Below are 14,031 nucleotides of genomic sequence, written 5' to 3' on the forward strand. Positions count from 1 at the left end.
CCTAAAGCCATCCTAAAGCCCCCAACTCAAAACCAATTAATAATAACAACATTAGAATGATTTAGACAACACAACCCAACCAAAAATCCAGCCTAAGACTCACCAAAATCCCAATTCCAACTTCTGAAATTTCAAACCCACAAACTCAAAACCAGCCATGAAAACTCTCAAATTTAACCATCAAACTTCAAATTAATCCTTACCTCAGCTGTAGAATCGTTCTAACATCCAACCAGCCTCAAGCCCTTCAACTCCTCAGGTGCATATCCCTTTGTTCCATCCAAAACTCAAACTTAAAAACTATCTCATTAAACTCAGAAATTCACATCAGAAAACCTTAAAACTTACCTCAATTGACTGGCTTAACTCTGCTAGTTCTTCAAGCTTCACCAAAGTCCCTAGCCCTAAGCTCCATCCTGAGCTTGCTCTAGAATTCCAGCTCCAAAACCCACAAGGAATGGTGAAGAGATGACCCAGCCGAATGAGAGAGAGTGAGATAACACTAAGTGTTCTGTTTTTCTTTCTTTCCTTCTTCTTTTCTTTTCCTTAAGTTTCTAAGTTTATCTACAACCTCCACTAACATCATAAAGCAGAATATAGCCTAACCTTAAATAAGCCAAATGACCACCTTGCCCTCCCAATAATAACTAAACCTTAAACATTCTAAGGGCATTTTAGTCATTGCTCCCAATTCCCACTAATTCCTCAAGTGTCTTAAATATTTACCACTTAATTCCCGTCATCTAATTAGTCACCAATTATATTTCTCAATACCAAATCATCCCCAATACATTCTCCAAAGTCCCAATTATACCCCTAGGCTCACCCCGAGCCGGGTATAAATCCCCGCCATGACTTTTTCGCTAAACTGCTCACTAGGATCGTCTCTGTAGCACCCACATTATTTTGATATAATATAGCCAATAATCACATGATTGCATTACATTACATATCATACAATATGTATAATTTGAGCATATGCATATTCTTATAAGTGTTTTCATGTATAAGTATAAAAGTTGTGTATGTGATGTCTATATGTATGCTCAATATTATTAACCTTGTGGCATTTGAGTTGTCTTTTATGGGTGTTTGATGTGCTCAAGATATAATAAAGTATGAAAAATATGGACAAGGCATGGAATTAAGTGATGAAAGTGAGATATAGAAGGCAAAATAGGTTAAGTAGTGAAAAATAGTACAATGTCGATTACTAGTAATTCGGTATAAAATTGAGTATTTATGGATTTACCAAATGTAATCGAGGTATGATTAAGGTCTCATTGATGATGTAAAAATGGTTTTAGAACCATTAGATCAATTCTTGATGGGAGGTATACATAATCAGTGGTATTGATGCAAAGTCAAAACGAGCTTAGCATAAGTGCGCTACGCTCGATCGGGTAAGCATAACTATTGGGTATGAAGTCATATGGACCTAAGGTTTGGTGTGAGTGTTTTACACATAAGAATAATAGGCCTAGCAGATGATTAAGTCGAAATTATTGAAGTGATAAGGTTTTCATAAGTCAAAAGGTGAAATGATGAGATGAAAGGTGTCAAATTTTGATACAATAAGGCTAAATCATTGAAAATAAGGAATTTTCATCAACCTTATCACTTTGCACAACCATTATTCTGAAAAACAGAGAGATCCAAGTGAAAGCAAAGCCAAAGAAGTAGATTAAGCTTAGTTCTAGCCTTTTTATGGTAAGTTCTTGTACTTGAAAGTTAAACTATGTTTTTGAATTTTTCTGAGAGCTTATATATGGTGTTTTATCCTTTTTAAGATATTTCTTGGGGTTTCCAAGTGGTTTGAGGTTTAGAAAAGCTTGAAGAGATTGTTTTCGCCGAAAAGTTGCTCGGTAAGTGAAATTTTGTGTTTTATGAGGTTTTTGGGATTCTTGGAGTACAAGATGATTTTTGGTTATTTGATTGAGTTTATAAGAGAGTATATATGTTTATAAATTTTTGAATATATGTGGAGACTCATTTAATTTGGGTGATGATCTAGGAGATAAGAATTTTATCAAAATCGGTATATGATAACTTTATGATGAATCATGTTGGTATTTGGGATATATGGTTATGGCAGGTTATTTGATGTTGATTATTGGTTGATTTTGATATTTGAGGATAGCTAAAATTAAGGGGAAACTCTTTCAAAATTTCTCCAAATGTCTAAGATAAATCTAATGCTCGATCTAGGTGGTTTAAGGCATTTTAGGCATGTTTTGGGTATGAAATTTGATATGATGTTTTATGGGTATTTTTAAATGAGAGTTCAATGTATTACTGCCATCATTATGATGAGAAATCCATGCCATTGTCAGGATAAGCACATCAATACCTAAGACACCACTTGTTACACGGTGAACTATATTTTGGACAAAAAGGTAAGTAAAGTACTCAACTGCAACACAAGAATTATGTGTTATGTGAAAGTATGCATTATATGAATATTTTGTGAGTAAGTGGTATTAACATACATTGACACTTCATCATAAATTTGTATGCATGGCATAATAGTGATATGGTAAATTATTATATGATATAAGACCATCCATGATATTATGATGATTAATTATATGATGCCTTTGCAAGTTTTGTGCAACATAAAAGAAAGTTGTAATAAGAAGTTTAAGTTCAGTGCCACTGTTTTGAAAAGGCAAATGAAAGTGTTAATAAGTGTAAACGGAGGCCTATAGTAGGCTTATAGTGGCTGCCCAATAATTTGGGCTAGGTTTTAGTGAATCAATAATATTGTTTGCCATGTTTCCGTTTTATTTCTCCTCCATATGAGTTATTGTTATATGTATTGACACCATAGTGTGTGGCCGCCTTAACTCTTGAGCCCGACGGGGCAATGATGGAATAAGGTTTTTAATGTGCCCTACTGTGGTGATGGCTAGCCGGAGGAGAACCCATGGGATTTTGTATTATATGTGTAACAAGCCCTGCAGGCATTGACCAATTCAAACAGTGTGCACAATATTAAGGGGCCCAAAATTTAAAAAGAAGTTGTATATGTCCATTGATATTGGGTAATCATTAGCATTGCATGCATTACTTTGCTTACTGAGCTTTAGGCTCACAGTTGTCTTGTGTTGCAGGTAGAGAAAGAAATGTGTGAATGACATGAGGAGAACTGAAGCATGGTCCTGACCCTGATTTGTACATATGAACATATCGACCTTTTTGTGGGTTATTTCATTTATCAGTGAGATGTTTGTAATAAAGTGTGAAGTTAACAAATTGGGTTATTTAATACTTATGTATAATATGTTTGAGACCCACTTTATGTTTAATGTAAATAATGTGAAATAAGTTTTCAAGTTTAAAAAAAAAAATAAATGTCCAGACTTTTGTAGTAATAAATTATGATATAGTTTTAAAACGTAACACCTCAAATATGGTTTTAACTAAAATAAGTGAGGGTGTTACAGTCTCAAGTCACAGACCACAGATATATCCACATAATAATGTGGTCTCAACATTAGCCTACCAATATACACACAAGTACACAATTACGCTCTCAATGAGCCAAATTACCAAAATACCCTCACAGTAGAGTATATAGCCCCATGCATGCCTTTATCATCATATAATAATATGACCCACATAATCATGCATATAATCATATAATAGCACCGTAAATCAATTATGGCCCTCCCGGCCTCCTAATCAAGGTCCTAAACCTTACTAAGAAATTTGGGTCGTTACACAAACATCATCAAAACATCAAACTCAACCCCCAAACCTCATCTACATCACTCCCTCATCAAAACCCAAGCAACCAAACTCAAGAACTTCCATTAATTCTCAGCTAACACATCAAAATCATCAACTGAAAACTTAATAGAAAAACAGGGTATAGCTTAAGTTCTTGGATGAAACCTTACCTCAAGTTGGATTTAGACCCCCTTCAATGATTGAACCAAAGTCCTAAGCCCCCACCTTTGATCTCCTAGCATGTTACCTCAAGTTGGCTCTAAAAAACTAAAAGGAAGATGGAGAGAAGAACATGTACGGGAGGGAGAGAAAGAGATGAGGATGATGCTCTGTTTTACACTTTCCACAGCCTTCTAAACTAAATGAGCTGATATAAATCCTTAAGGTCAAAAGACCATAATGCCCCTAGGCCAAATAAATCCCTCTAAAGGCTTCCGAGGGTAAAACCGTCATTTCCTGCCTATCTCGTTAATTATAATTAACGCTATCCAATTCCCACTATTCTCAATATTCTCACATACCAATAAATCATATCCCATTACCCTTTAATTCCCGGTAATGTTCTAGTCATCAAAATGACCCCGAGACTCACCCAGAGCCCCGAACTTAAACCCGTTATGACTAGACCGAACACTTACATCTCTTGATCGTCTCATGCCAAATAGCTCGCACCAATCCACCTTATAATGTGGCTATATTAATTAATCACAACCATGCACCCAAAATACACAATTACGCCCACAGCGGCCAAAATACCCTTATAATAATAAATACTCCCATATGTATGCATTCACCATCATATAATAATATAATTTACGTAGTCATGCATATAATCATTAAATACCATAATAAATCAATTATGGCCCTCCCGGCCTCCTAATCAAGGTCCTAAACCTTATTAGGAAATTTGAGGCATTACACGTACACCTCCATGTTTACTCCGATTAACTCCTTAAACATGTGGTTAACCAATCGCTGGTAAGTCGCACCAGTGTTTTTTAGTCCGAAGGGCATTACTTTATAACAGTATAACCCTGTATCGGTCCGAAAGCTAGTGTGATCCTCGTCAGGGGGATGCATACTGATCTGATTGTATCCTGAGTATGCATCCATGAAAGAGAGGATCTCATGTCCTGCAGTTGCATTGACCAACTGGTCGATCCTTGGGAGTGGGAAGCAATCTTTTGGGCAGGCTTTATTAAGGTCTGTGAAATCCACACAGGTTCTCCATTTGCCGTTAGGCTTGGGAACCAGTACTGGATTAGAGACCCATGATGGATAAAACGCCACCCTAATGAACCCATTCTCCTTCAGTCTTTCAATTTCCTCTTTTAAGGCTTTCGATCTATCCTTATCGAGCAGCCTTCTTTTCTGTTGCATGGGTGGAAAACTTTTGTCAACGTTCAGGACATGGCTAATGACTGCAGGATCTATCCCAGCCATGTCTTTATGTGACCAGGAAAAAACTTCTTGGTTCTTTCTCAAAAATTTCACCAATGCGTGCTTCGTTGTTGCTTCTAAATTTTTACCGACCTTTACAACTCTGGTCTGAATTTTTTCGTCAAGTTGGACCTCTTCCAGGTCCTCGACGGGTCCAACATCTTCCTAAAAATTCCCAAAGCGAGGATCTAAATCTCTATCCTCACTTTGGGCAACACCTTATTTGGTGACTCCATCACTGAATTGGGCTTGTGTATCAATGGCCATCTGCAACCTCTTTGGGGGAGTGCTCTTCGACGTTCCCTTCTTTGCCTTCATGATCGAGGCATTGTAGCACTCCCTTGCTTCCCTCTGATTTCCCAACATGCGTCCTACCCCTGCGTCTGTCGAGAATTTCATGGCCAAGTGCCATACTGAGGTGACGGCCCGAAGGTCAACCAGTATGGGCCTTCCAATTACAGCATTGTACGCCGAAGGACAATCGACTACTATGAAAGTAGCGAGTAATGTCCTGGTAGTAGGCGCTGTACCTGCTGTTACCGGAAGTCTGATTGACCCCGTTGGGGCGAGTCCCTCACCAGAGAAGCCGTAAATTGTTTGGTTGCAGGGCTCCAAGTCCTTGACGGACAACTTCATGCGTTCCAGCGAAGACTTGTACAAGATGTTCACTGAACTTCCTGTATCAACTAGCACTCTCTTCACCATCATGTTGGCAATTTGAACATCCACGACCAGCGAATCGGAATGTGGGAACTGGACATGCTGGGCGTCGCTATCAGAGAAAGTTATCTCACCGTCCTCTGACCGAGCCTTCTTTGATGCCCAGTCCTCCACAGTCATCATCTCAATGTCCTGGTCATGGCATAGGGTCCGAGCATATCGTTCCCTTGCCTTTCCGCTGCTTCCCGCAAGGCGCGAGCCTCCACAGATGGTGAGTAAAGTGTCAGCTACGGGATCAGGCTGCAAAGGTTGCGAGCGTTGGCATGTAGGCACCTGCTCGTTGCCACCTGGAGCCTATCGTTGGGAAGTTCCCGAGGCCCATACGTATCTCCTCAAGTGTCCTTGTCTGATAAGGAACTCGATTTCATCCTTTAGCTGGTTGCACTCATTTGTATCGTGTTCGTAGTCGTTATGATAACGACAGAACTTGGTAGTATCTCTCTTTGAAATATCCTTCCGAATGGGAGCGGGTATTTTGTAAGGCACACTAGAACTCGTGGCCCGATACACCTCTCCTCGAGACTCGACAAGGGCAGTGTAGTTGGTGAACCGCGGTTCATAACGATTGCCCTTAGCGCGTTTGTTTTCAGAGGTGGAAGGTTCATTATGGGACTGCTTCCCCCATTCTTGCCATTGCCATTGCCGTTCATGTTGCCTTTGTCGTTGGGTTTTGACCCATTGGTGGCTTTGGCGGGTTCGGCAGTCCCCTTATCTTTTCCTGGGGGCTTTCCCTCACTGGCGATGGCATCCTCGAGCTTGATGTTCCGATAAGCTCGATCCAAGAATTCTTGAGTAGTCTTAACTCCATGCTTTCTGAGGCTACTCCACAAAGGCGTGCGACACCTAACTCCACCAGTTAGGGCCATCATCTTGCCCTCATCTCCCACTGTTTTACCTCCAGCCACTGCTCGCATGAAGCGCTGGACGTAATCCTTTAGTGGCTCTCCTTCTTGCTGGCGTATCTCCACCAGTTGATTCACCTCAGTTGGGTGCACACGACCCACATAGAATTGTCTGTAAAATTCCTTTACGAACATCTCCCAAGAAACAATACTTGCAGGAGGGAATTTGAAAAACTACTCCTGTGCAGCGTTAGAAAGTGTTGCGGGAAAGATCCTGCACCGAGCATCCTCGGACACTTTCTGAATGTCCATCTGTATCTCGAACTTGTTGACATGAGATACCGGTCACCATACTCGTCAAAGTTTGGAAGTGTGGGCATCTTAAACTTGCCGGGAGTTTCTGCCATAGCTATCCTTTGAACAAAAGGAGTGCCCCTTCTCCTGTCGTACTCGATATGAGACGTCCTTCCCCCGACCAGCTGTTGTACTGCCTGGTTCAAGACATCTATTTGGGCTTGCACGGCGTCAGGAATCGCCGGGGCCTCTGCTGCTGGGGGAATGTACTCATCATGCCGTTCCCAGCGGTCATTGAGTACATCTCTTAAGTCTTCGTCTCTTCGTCGTTGCTCGCTTGCTCCGAGCCGGTTAAAGACGTTATTTTGTCTGGGCTGCCCCCCAACATTACGTCTCTCAAGTTGGTCTTCCCTAGGTGGTGGGCTTCTGCCCCCACCTCTTTCTTCATTCCTCTGACCGGCATTTCCTCTGCCTGAGTCGGCCTCATTGTAACCATGGCCATCTCTGAACCTTGATTGGCTATGGTGGGACCGACTGTCCCCTCGGTTGCCTCCTCGGGCTGGAACTTCCCGAGCGTTAGAGGGTGGCCTGTGTTGGTCGGTAGGTCCCCATGCATTATCATGCCGTGGGGGGCCCTGGACCGCAGTGCTTATCTCTGAGTTCCTTCTGTTGCCAGAAGGACGCTGCCCCCTGCTCGGTGGGTTCGGCTCTTCGCCCCTATGGCGTCTAGGACTACGGGGCTGCTGCCCGGCCCTATTCTTCCTTTGCAGCAGGGGATTACCTCGACCAGCCTGGGATGGAGGCTGCGTTTTAGGATCCCTTGGTGGGACATCATCTTGAGGCATTGGTGGCTGCTCGGGCCTTTGGGGGCTCGACGGCTGGATTGGCGGGCTAGGATTGGGACCCCTTTGGGGTGGCCCATTTGCAGGTTGATCAGGCTGTGAGGCAGGTGCAGCCTGATTTCTAGCCAACTGCAGGGCTGCTTCGAAGGCTGCCATGGCCTCCCTCTGACGACGGTCTATCTCCGGCTGTCTTTCACTTAGCTCCTGGCGCTGTCGCTCTATCTCTTGTTGCTGCCGCGCCATAATCTCCGCAGCACTTTCCTAGCTGGCCCTCAGATTGGGCAGTTCATCTTGCAATACCCCCAGGGTATTTCTCAGCGTCTCGGAATCTAGTTCCTCCTCATCAAACTCCAAATGTGGCTCATTTTCAGCCATGTTTGGGGGAGGAGGCGGTTGAGATGGTGCAGCGCCAGCTGCCTGCCCAGTCTTCTTCGTTGTTTTCGCCATTATTGCTTCAACAATTTTATATCAAGCTCTCAATGAAAGCACCAGAATGTTGGCCCTCGTTTTGGTCAACTGACACAGAGTCAAAATGCTTGATGTGGATAGATGTGTTGGAATGGATATAATGACAAAAACAGTAAAGAACACAATAAATTATAGTGGTTCGGCCCCAGGAACTGGTAATGACCTACGTCCACTTAAGCTATTATTAATATGAGATCTCAAAGGAGTGATCAAAGAACTAGGGTTCTCTGAGTTTCAAAAACCTGAGAGAGATAAGCAATATAATCGTAATACAATAGCTCTAATTCTCTTGTAAGTGTATAACTTCAATTAACCAAAAGCCAAAAACTCCCTTCCTTGAGCTATCTTTCTCTATTTATAGGCTCAAGGAGGATTACATGAATTTGTTACAGATATTCTTTCCTAATTAATCGGATAATCAGGAATCATTGGAGATAATCTCGGAATTGATTATGATTTCCACAAGATCATCTTGAATGTGGAGTGTACGACCATGCTGGTCGTAAGGAAAACTCAACTGCTACGCCAAGAGGATCTTACTGGTCGATGGTCGAACAGAGCTCTGCCAGGTGTCAGCCACGTGTTTAAAAACGCCTGCCACGTCGCCCGTGCCTGTTTTTTGGATAACAACCCTAAGCACTAATCTCTAAACCTAAATTTAAATCATAAACTTTAAAATATTAATAAAATTAATCTTGACAAGAATTAAAATTAAAAAATTATCTATCTCTTGACCCATATTTATTTTTACCCCAGATTTCTTCAAACAAAAAAGAACATTGAATGTTAAACTTAATTCTCAAACCAGATTAAACAACAGAACCTAGTTAAATCACAAATCCAACCATCTCGTCGACAACATCCCCAATAATACCCATCTCTGAATCAAAAACCAAAAATACATTCAATAACCACCATCGAAATGCATTTAGGAATAAACTCAAAGAACTAGACATCCAAAAATGAACTCAAAAACCATAGCTTTAAACCAAATATTCGAATATTAAAGCCCACAAAAGCTAAAAATCTTCAAAAATTAAGCAGGGGGACGAAGAGCATTCAATTTGTTAGATTCAAATAACAAATTGTAGTAATAATAGGGGAAACTCAGCAACAACCACAAAGACATATATAATCATCACAAAAAAATTGTTAAGAACAAAACCAGTCAAGATTTATTGCTATGAAGCTCGTCGCCTTCCTTTTGCCAATCTCTGCCTCCTCCCGTCCGATCTTTGTAGTCCTCTAAGCTCCATCCAAGTTTTGTAACCGATGGATCTCTGCCTCCACCCGTCGCCCCATCAGATCTCTGTCTTACCTTGTCCCCTTATCCATGCGAAGATTGCTGAATCCATCGGATCCTAGCCACCGCAACCACACCATATGTCGTTGAGATCCACTCGATCCTTGCTAGATCTTGAGCCTCTTCTCCAGCTGATTAGTGCTCAAAAGATGTCATTTTATCAAGTTTAAGTTCAAATTAAATTAAGTTTTGAATAATATTTTCTTGAATTTATTATGATATATTCTTTAAATGGAAAATATTAGTTTTAATTTAATTTTAAAATATTTTATATGAATTATAATGCATTTGAGCCTAATTAAAAGAAAAAATATAGAAAAGAAAAGAATTAAACTTGAAAAATGAGAGCTGAAAAATGATATTATTGTAGTTAACTTCTTTTTTTTTTTGTTTCATTTGAAGCCCAATGGAGGCCCACGGTTCCAAGCCCACAGCCAAGCCACAGCCAAGCCGCAGCCAAGCCGAGCCAGCCGCCACCGAGCCAGCCGCCTGCCACCTGACGCCATCAGCGCCTGTCAGCCGCCTGCAGTGGTGTGCGCCTCGGGCCGCGTGCAGCAGCTCACTCCTTTCACCAGCTCCGGTCCAATTTTCCCCAGCTGCCATTGTACTCCTAAGCCCAATATTTTAAGCACTTTGGGCCTTGCAAAATTGCCACTTTGAGCTTCAAAGCTCATTTTTTTTGCTGTTTTTGAAAAAAGAACATTTTGACCATACACCAAAATAGTTAGGTTAATATTAATAATAAGATTTGATTTTTCAAAATCATATTTTATTATTAATATTTCAGATTTATTTTGTAAACCCCAAATTGTTATTTAATTTCTTTTTAGTCATTCTCTCCATCTATAAATAGGGACACTTTCTTCACATTTGGCATGTAATTTTTAGAGTAGAGAAACTATAGCAAAATTTTCACTCACTTTCTTCTCATATTTTCTTCTTAGAATTTTGTGAGAATCATGAGCATAATGGCCTAATCTTCCTAGGAAGGTTAGGGATGATTCCATATGCAAGTGATGTTATTTTGCTACTTTGATTTACTATGTTCTTAATGTAATATATTTGAGTTATTTATGTTCTTTCATCTCTATCTTTATTTTGTTATCTTTATTTACTTATGCTAATAGTATATAGGATTAGTCATGCTCTTTCTATGTGCTTCTAATTAGTAAAAGTAATATTGATACATAATTTTATGTCTAATCTTCTATTGCATTATTGCCCTTGGGTATTGTCATTTTTAGATTTTTCATAAGATTAACATTGTGCTTTTAAAGTAAAGAACTTTATAACTTAAATGAACTTTTGTTAGAAAAAAACTATGGACTTTAATGTTAGATTTTCCAAGTAAATGTTGGGATGTGAACTATTTACTTGTGTATTTTTGTAAATCAAGTAACCAAGTAACTAAACAAGCATATGGATGATTCTTGAAACCTTTCATTTTTTCAAACTCTTGATTACATCTTACATTTATTTCACTTATCTCATTTCACCACTTTATCAAAAATACAATACCAAAATCTCATACCTCTTTCCATTTATAATTTATTTCCTTCTTGTTACTAACTTTTTGTGTCATTTTCTACTAACCTTTTGATTTTAGGTTACCTCCTTGTGGATCGACCGCCCGATTATACTACAACCACCGCTTAGTGGTTGTCACATTTTGGGCGTTAAACACCAGCCTACACTCACACCAGGTCGCACCTCCATCTCCAGCTTTAGATCCCATGACGAACATACTTGGGAAAAAGAAAAATATGGAGGCAAGAAGAAGAAGAAGAAGAAAGAGAAGAAACATTTTAGGGTTTTGATTTTATTTTAGATTTGTTTAATTAAGTAATACATTTTTTAATTATTTTTTATTTTAAAATCAATTAATTTATTTTCTATTTTAATATATATTTTAAAGTATTTAATTAATTCATTAATTGACAAATCTAAGGGCATTTTGGTCACATTGAAATATATTTTGCAAAACACGGGGTCCGAAATGTCATTTAACAAAACATAGGGGCCAATTGAGTATTCAAGCAAAACATAAGGGCCAAACTGGTATTTCCCCTTTAGTATACTACATAATTACTTTTAAAAGCTACATTTTTGTTACTTTTAAAATCATTTAAGATACTAATTAATTTACTTTTGATATATGACTAAATTTTTGGGTATGCCACAAATTTAAACCAATCAACTAACTTAGTAAGTTAATAAAAAATGCATTCTTAAGAATCTATGTGAAAAAAATTACTTGAAATATTTCTAAATATAACTTTGAAGTTGTTTAGAATACCATATGATATCTTTTAAATGTAAAAAAAAAATACACTTTGTGGTAATTTTTTAAACACAACAAAAGTGGACCCATCCCAACCACCTTCTCCGGCAAGGGCAAGAAACCCATCCCAACCACCTTCTCCGGCAAGGGCAAGAAACCCATCCCAACAAAAATAATGCACATTTTTTGGACTATTTGATTTAACTTTTACGTGAATAAATTAAAAAGTATCTACAAAGTTACTTTTCATATATAATAGAAATTATCAACCAATTTTCAAAAATAAGCTTGGAGTTAATTAAATAAAATAACTTTTTTTATAAAAAGATAACTAATCAGTATCTAATTGGTATCGTAAGTAACCAAATTATTGCCTTTGATTTTGGGGATAATAAGAAAATATATATTTTTTACATATCAAATGATTACTTTGAAGAGTACATCATAATAATAAGCCCAAAACAACCACCAGCAACATATTGACATATTTTATATTAAAATTGTGTAGAAGAAAGAGTAAAAAATGTGCCAAATGTATCTATTTTGTTTGATTGGTCTTTCTACGAAGGCCCATCATTAGTCTTTTTGGGCCTAAAGGCCTTTTGGATGTATTTGACTTGTATCGGGGGTTTAGTTCATATTATACCACTACATAAGAGAGATGGGATCCGGAGAAAAAGAATGAGAAGATAAGAGAGGGAGAGAGAAAGTAGTTGACAGACAACAAACAAATTAGGTGAACCCATGAAAGATGTGTAAAAATTAAATTCAAAGAAATATATAAATAAACTTAAGGATGGGTATTAAATCTAGTTATTTTTGTAAATAAAATAAAAATTTATAAAAAATAAATAATATTTTTGTCTCTTAAATTTTTGACAATCAGATTACGCTATTAAAATATATAATAAGTTATACTATAATATTGTACCCTGATTTGCATAAAATATTAATAATATTAAAATTTAAGTGTAAAAATATTAATTATTTTATATAAATCATAAAAGAGAGACTGAGGTATCAATAATTCATGAGAAAATTAAAAAAAAGAATTTATTCTTTTGTAAATAAAGCTGTAATAAATTGGGATAATTACATTAAGTACGGTGTTTAGGAAAAAAATTCTAAATATACGGTAATATAAAATAATTACACATTTACGGTAATATGAAAACTACTGATCATCATCATCAACATATGTATATATTGACTGGTTTTTGAATATACGGTAATATAAAATAATCTCTTGACTGATTTTTAGATATATATATATATAATATATGTATATATTGTGATGAACTTAATTTCAGTCGATAGATATATACATATACTAGTTAGAAAGTGTATCATCATCATATACATATATAATATATGTATATACGGTTAGAAAGTGTTGTTAATAGTTTTTTCATCATCTAATCTCTTGACTGGTTTTTGAATATATATAATATATGTATATATTGTGATGAACTTAATTTCAGTGGATAATTCCATTGTTTTTGTTTTAGATTTATTACTTGGGTAATTGAGAATAATTGTGATCCGGGTTTTGATTTCTCTCATAGTAAAGAAGAAGACATTTTCAAATGATTTCTTAACTATAAAATATTTTCGTAAATATTAGTTACAAAAATATATTTCTTAGTTGTAAAACTAGATTTGTAAACTATTGTTACAAAAATAAAAAATTTAGTTACAAATTTATTTGGAAGTTTTATCTAAAAAAACAAAAAAAAAATCTACAATTCTATAATGGATTTTGTAAATATTATTTACAAACACGTAACAGATATTTACAAGTTTGTAACAGATATTTACTAGTTTGTAAACGTTGTTCACAAAAAATTATATTTTACAGCTTTTATTTATGATTTTGCCACTCCGTATTTACAATTTTGCCATTTTGTGTTTTTATCCAAAAATTCCGTAGGTTTGTAATGCACAGTATTTTTCAGATTTTTTTTAACTTTTAGTGTATTTTTGTAGATTTCCCTAATAAATTCACTTCGTCAACCGTGGGCGAGGCCAGGCCCATAAAAGGGTTGGGTTGTTGTTGGATTGGACAGGTCAACGTGGAAATGGCGTCCAGATGACGTGGCGCAATAAAAC

General features: G+C 37.5%; 1 long non-coding RNA gene across 2 annotated transcripts; it reads left to right on the forward strand.

Annotated features, from left to right (window-relative positions):
* Positions 1-1,647: 1,647 nt before the first annotated feature.
* Positions 1,648-3,226, forward strand: LOC133815903 (uncharacterized). 2 transcript variants are annotated; one of them, XR_009884895.1, is made up of 3 exons: positions 1,648-1,710; positions 1,791-1,865; positions 3,114-3,226. It is a non-coding gene; the product is annotated as an uncharacterized LOC133815903 (long non-coding RNA). The 2 variants fall into 2 exon arrangements; XR_009884896.1 differs by lacking the exon at positions 3,114-3,226 and adding an exon at positions 2,334-2,716.
* The last annotated feature ends 10,805 nt before the right edge of the window (positions 3,227-14,031 follow it).

This window comes from Humulus lupulus, chromosome 2, assembly GCF_963169125.1.
Source record: "Humulus lupulus chromosome 2, drHumLupu1.1, whole genome shotgun sequence".
In the NCBI taxonomy this organism is placed as follows: domain Eukaryota; kingdom Viridiplantae; phylum Streptophyta; class Magnoliopsida; order Rosales; family Cannabaceae; genus Humulus; species Humulus lupulus.